The 6,297-nt window shown below is 44.9% G+C and overlaps 1 long non-coding RNA gene across 1 annotated transcript in view; it reads left to right on the top strand.

Annotated features, from left to right (window-relative positions):
• Window positions 1-6,041, top strand: part of LOC119337244 — a 16,425-nt gene extending 10,384 nt beyond the window's left edge. Inside the window, exon 3 of the long non-coding RNA XR_005163107.1 lies at window positions 5,996-6,041. This is a non-coding gene — a long non-coding RNA (uncharacterized LOC119337244). The remainder of the gene's footprint in view (window positions 1-5,995) is intronic.
• The last annotated feature ends 256 nt before the right edge of the window (window positions 6,042-6,297 follow it).

Genomic DNA, 6,297 nt, shown 5'->3' on the forward strand with positions numbered 1-6,297 from the left:
GATGGCGACGGGCGAGGGCGCGGGCGACGGCGAGGGCGCGGGCAGCGACGACGACGGGCGTGGGTGCGGCGACGACGGGGGCGGCGGGCGGCATCGGGGCGGCCTGGCAGCGACGATGTTCTCGGCGTCGTCGGGGGGCAACTCTAGTGATGAACTCTGCAAAATTACAAAGTGCTACTTATATACCACGAGCATTGGTCCCGGTTCGTGGCACCAACCGGGACCAATGCCCCCATTAGTCCCGGTTGGTGCCACCAACCGGGACCAAAGGCCTCTTTTTCGGCAGCCCAAAGGGCGGGAAGCGGCGGCCTTTGGTACCGGTTGGTGCCACCAACCGGGACCAATGCCTCCCCCTTTAGTCCCGGTTGGTGCCACCAACCGGGACCAAAGGACCCTGTGCTGCCCGCGTCAGGGCCAAAGTTTAGTCCCACCTCGCTAGTTGAGAGGGGCGCGCAGTGGTTTATAAGCCCCACTGCAGCACCCTTCTCGAGCTCCTCTCCACCGTAGGCTTGCAGGCATAATTGCTACTGCTTTGCCTGATGGGCCTTCTTGGCCTACTACGGGCCTGAATCCTGGCCCATGGTAGGGTTTCTAGTCGTATTCAGGCCGTGGGGGCCCAGTAGGAGGCATTTTTTTATTTTCTTTCTTGTTTTATTTATTTTATTTTGTTTGTACTTACAACAAAATACTTATTGTTGCTATTTTTAATTATTTTCTAGTTTTTTGTTTTGTTTTCTGCATTATTTATTTTCTTTTGTTTTTTGCTTTATTTTTAATTCTTTTTGCTTTTACTTTTAGAAAAATTATAAACTTTCTGTTAGTGCCATTAGTTTACAAATTTGAAAACACTTTTTTGTTTTTTTGTTTTCTTTCTTGCTTTATTTATTTTATTTTGTTTGTACTTACAACAAAATACTTATTGTTGCTATTTTAATTGTTTTTTTGTTTTGTTTTCTGCATTATTTATTTTCTTTTGTTTTTTGCTTTATTTTTTAATTCTTTTTGCTTTTAGTTTTAGAAAAATTATAAACTTTGTGGTAGTGCCATTAGTTTTCAAATTTGAAAACACTTTTTTTGTTTTTTTGTTTTATTTCTTGCTTTATTTATTTTAATTTGTTTCTACTTACAACAAAATACTTATTGTTGCTATTTTTAATTATTACGAGGGCCGAACCATAAGAAATTAAAGCATTTCAAATGAACTATGAAAAAGTTGAAAGATGGCATGGTATCATAAATTCACCCACATAGCATGTGCATGTACAAAACGGACAATGGTATCATACTCGTGTGTTACAAAGTTGGCATGGTATCATCATAATAGTTGCGGGAGAAAGTCTTCACTTTTTCTTCGCTTGTGTCATTTGCTTATTGCGCCGTAACCATGGATAATCTTCATCGCTTATCAGGATGCTGGGGTCAGCCTTGACTTTGAAGGGAGGAATTTCATGAAACTTTTCATAATCTTCAGACATGTCTGTCTTGCCCTCCACTCCCACGATATCCCTTTTTCCTGAAAGAACTATGTGGCGCTTTGGCTCATCGTATGATGTATTCGCTTTCTTATCTTTTCTTTTTCTCGGTCTGGTAGACATGTCCTTCACATAGATAACCTGTGTCACATCATTGGCTAGGACGAACGGTTCGTTAGTGTACCCAAGATTTTTCAGATCCACTGTTGTCAATCCGTACTGTGGGTCTACCTGTACCCCGCCTCCTAACAGATTGACCCATTTGCACTTAAACAAAGGGACCTTAAAATCATGTCCGTAGTCAAGTTCCCACATGTCCACTATGTAACCATAATATGTGTACTTTCCCCTCTCCGTTGTTGCATCAAAGCGGACACCGCTGTTTTGGTTGGTGCTCCTTTGATCTTGGTCAATCGTGTAAAATGTATTCCCATTTATCTCGTATCCTTTCCAAATCGTAAGAGTTGAAAATGGTCCCCTGGACAACAAGTACAGCTCATCACAAACAGTGTTGTCACCTCTGAGACATGCTTCCAACCAACTGCTGAAAGTCCTGATGTGTTCACATGTAATCCAGTCGTCGCACTGCTCCGGGTGTTTGGAGCGCAGACTGTTCTTGTGTTCATCGACATACGGGGTCACTAAGGTAGAGTTCTATAGAACTGTGTAGCATGCTTGAGACCAAGAATATTCGTCCCTGCATATTATTGAGTCCCTTCCAAGCGTGCCTTTTCCAGTCAGTATCTCCTCATACCACGATTGAGGGAGACCTATCTTCTTAAGGCCAGGAATGAAGTCAACACAAAACCCGATGACATCCTCTATTTGATGGCCCATGGAGATGCTTCCTTCTGGCCTAGCGCGGTTACGGGCATATTTCTTTAGGACTCCCATGAACCTCTCAGAGCGGTACATATTGTGTAGAAATACGGGGCCCAGAATGACAATCTCCTCAACTAGATGAACTAGGACGTGCGTCATGATATTGAAGAAGGATGGTGGGAACACCAGCTCGAAACTGACAAAACATTGCACCACATCACTCCTTAGCCTTGGTATGATTTCTGGATCGATCACCTTCTGAGAGATTGCATTGAGGAATGCACATAGCTTCACAATGGCTAATCGGACGTTTTCCGGTAGAAGCCCCCTCAATGCAACCGGAAGCAGTTGCGTCATAATCATGTCGCAGTCATGAGACTTTAGGTTCTGAAACTTTTTATCTGACATATTTATTATTCCTTTTATATTCGACGAGAAGCCAGTCGGGACCTTCATACTAAGCAGGCATTCAAAGAAGATTTCCTTCTCTTCTTTGGTAAGAGCATAGCTGGCAGGACCTTCATACTGCTTTGGAGGCATGCCGTCTTTTTCGTGCAAACGTTTCAGGTCCTCCCGGGCCTCGGCCGTATCTTTTGTCTTCCCATACACGCCCAAGAAGCCTAGCAGGTTCATGCAAAGGTTCTTCGTCACGTGCATCACGTCGATCGAAGAGTGGACCTCTAGGTCTTTCCAGTAGGGTAGGTCCCAAAATATAGATTTCTTCTTCCACATGGGTGCGTGTCCCCCAGCGTCACTCGGAACAGCTAGTCCACCGGGACCCTTTCCAAAGATTACATGTAAATCATTGACCATAGCAAGTACGTGATCACCGGTACGCATGGAGGGCTTCCTCCGGTGATCAATGCTTGCCTTTCTTTCGACATTGATGGTTGGTCAGAAGAAATCGACGATGGCCCAGGTACACATTCTTCCTGCAGCTTCCCAGGTATATACTATCGGTGTCAAGTAAAAGTGCGTGCATGCGTGGTATCCCTTGTTTGTCTGTCATGAAAGGTTACTGAGAGCGGGCCAATCGTTGATGGTCACGAACAGCAACGCCTTTAGGTGAAATTCCTCCTGTTTGTGCTCATCCCACGTACGTACACCGTTTCCATTCCACAGCTGTAAAAGTTCTTCAACTAATGGCCTTAGGTACACATCAATGTTGTTGCCGGGTTGCTTAGGGCCTTGGATGAGAACTGGCATCATAATGAACTTCCGCTTCATGCACATCCAAGGAGGAAGGTTATACATACATAGAGTAATGGGCCAGGTGCTGTGATTGCTGCTCTGCCCCCCGAAAGGATTAATGCCATCTGCACTTAAAGCAAACCATACGTTCCTTGGGTCACTTGCAAACTCATCCTAGTACTTTCTCTCGATTTTTCTCCACTGCGACCCGTCAGCGGGTGCTCTCAACTTCCGTCTTTCTTACGGTCCTCACTGTGCCATCGCATCAACTTGGCATGCTCTCCGTTTCTGAACAGACGTTTCAACCGTGGTATTATAGGAGCATACCACATCACCTTCGCAGGAACCCTCTTCCTGGGGGGCTCGCCGTCAACATCACCAGGGTCATCTCGTTTGATCTTATATCGTAATGCACCGCATACCGGGCATGCGTTCAGATCCTTGTACGCACCGCGGTAGAGGATGCAGTCATTAGGGCATGCATGTATCTTCTGCACCTCCAATCCTAGGGGGCATACGACCTTCTTTGCTGCGTATGTACTGTCGGGCAATTCGTTATCCTTTGGAAGCTTCTTCTTCAATATTTTTAGTAGCTTCTCAAATCCTTTGTCAGGCACAGCATTCTCTGCCTTCCACTGCAGCAATTCTAGTATGGTACCGAGCTTTGTGTTGCCATCTTCGCAATTGGGATACAACCCTTTTTTGTGGTCCTTTAACATGCGATCGAACTTCAGCTTTTCCTTTTGACTTTCGCATTGCGTCCTTGCATCGACAATGACCCGGCGGAGATCATCATCATCGGGAACATCGTCTGGTTCCTCTTGATCTTCAGCAGCTTCGCCTGTTGCAGCATCATCATGCACATCATCTGCTTCCTCTTGATCTTCAGTAGCATCACCGTATTCAGGGGGCACATAGTTGTCATCGTACTTTTCTTCTTCGTCGTCTTCCATCATAACCCCTATTTCTCCGTGCCTCGTCCAAATATTATAGTGTGGCATGAAACCCTTGTAAAGCAGGTGGGTGTGAAGGATTTTCCGGTCAGAGTAAGACTTCGTATTCCCACATATAGGGCATGGACAACACATAAAACCATTCTGCTTGTTTGCCTCAGCCACTTCGAGAAATTCACGCACGCCCTTAATGTACTCGGAGGTGTGTCTTGAACTGTACATCCATTGTCGGTTCATCTGCGTGCATTATATATAATTAAGTGTGTCAAAAATCATTACAGAACATCATGAATAGATAATTAAGTGACCAAATTAATAGAAGTTCATCATCACATTAAAACCAAAGTACATACATAGTTCTTATCTAACAACATAAAGCTCTGCAGAGTATCTAAATTAATTAAATCATACATAGAAACTATGTAAAACATTTCAATGTGAAAACAAATGCGATCATAATCGCAACCAATGTAACAACTGATCCAACGGCATAATGATACCAAGCCTCGGTATGAATATCATATTTTCTAATCTTTCTAATCTTCAAGCGCATTGCATCCATCTTGATCTTGTGATCATCCACGACATCCGCAACATGCAACTCCAATATCATCTTCTCCTCCTCAATTTTTCTAATTTTTTCCTTCAAGAAATTGTTTTCTTCTTCAACTAAATTTAACCTCTCGACAATAGGGTCGGTTGGAATTTCCGGTTTAACAACCTCCTCGATAAATAAAATCTATGTCACATTGGTCGGCATAATTGTCATAAACAATAGATGAACCAATAGTTATGAAAAGATAATATATACCAAATCCGAATCATAGACAGGACAAGGGCCAACGGGGCCGGATACCAAAACCATCGCACTATATAAGATGCAACAATAAAAGTAAGAAAATTACACAAGTATCTATATAAACATACAAGTAAGAATTTTTTTTCCTTTCAGAAAGAAGATAAGAACAAGAGGCTCACCACGGTGGTGCCGGCGACGAGATCGGCGCGAGCGATCGACGGCGGTGAAGACGGGGACGGGACGTGACGAACCGCTAAACCTAGACAAATATTGAGGAAAATGGAGCTTGGAGGTCGAGCTTGGAGAGGAGAAGGCTTAAGTAGTGTGGCTCGGGCATTCCATCGAACACCTCGTGTGCATACGAGGTGAGCTAGAGCACCACAAAGCTCTCTCCTCGCCGGCCACGAAAAACAGAGCAGTGAGAGTGCTCTACTCGAGGGCGAGGGGTATATATAGGAAATTAATTGGTCCCGGTTCGTGGCTTGAACCGGGACTAAAGGGAAGCCTTTGATCCCGGTTCAGGCCATCAACCGGGACCAATGGTGGTGGGCCAGGACCAAGGCACATTGGTCCCGGTTCGTCCCGCCAACCGGGACCAAAAGGTCCAGACGAACCGGGACCAATGGCCCACGTGGCCCGGCCGGCCCTCGGGGCTCACGAACCGGGTCCAATGCCCCCATTGGTCCCGGTTCTGGATTGAACCGGGACTAATGGGCTGATCCGGCCTGGACCATTGCCCCCTTTTCTACTAGTGGTAGGAATCTTGTCCAGGTGGCTAAAGCAAGAAACCTTTTAGAGAGTCCAGGAGATTGGAGGATAAGACCTATGCTTGCTAAATTTCTTAATCACACTTTTTTTCTTTCATCATGTGAAGTCAGGTCTATATCTAGGAATGGGAATGTCATTGCTTATTCCCTAGCTAAGAAAGCTTTTATGCAAAGAGTTGTCTCTAGTTCTTCAATCTTATGCAGCAAATCTTCTGCATGTAAAGCTCAGCAAGCTTTGAACTCTATCTCCTTTCCTTTTGGAAATTTGATCTCTGTACACTGTTTGGGTTGCA

This window comes from Triticum dicoccoides, chromosome 7B, assembly GCF_002162155.2.
Source record: "Triticum dicoccoides isolate Atlit2015 ecotype Zavitan chromosome 7B, WEW_v2.0, whole genome shotgun sequence".
Taxonomy (NCBI): domain Eukaryota; kingdom Viridiplantae; phylum Streptophyta; class Magnoliopsida; order Poales; family Poaceae; genus Triticum; species Triticum dicoccoides.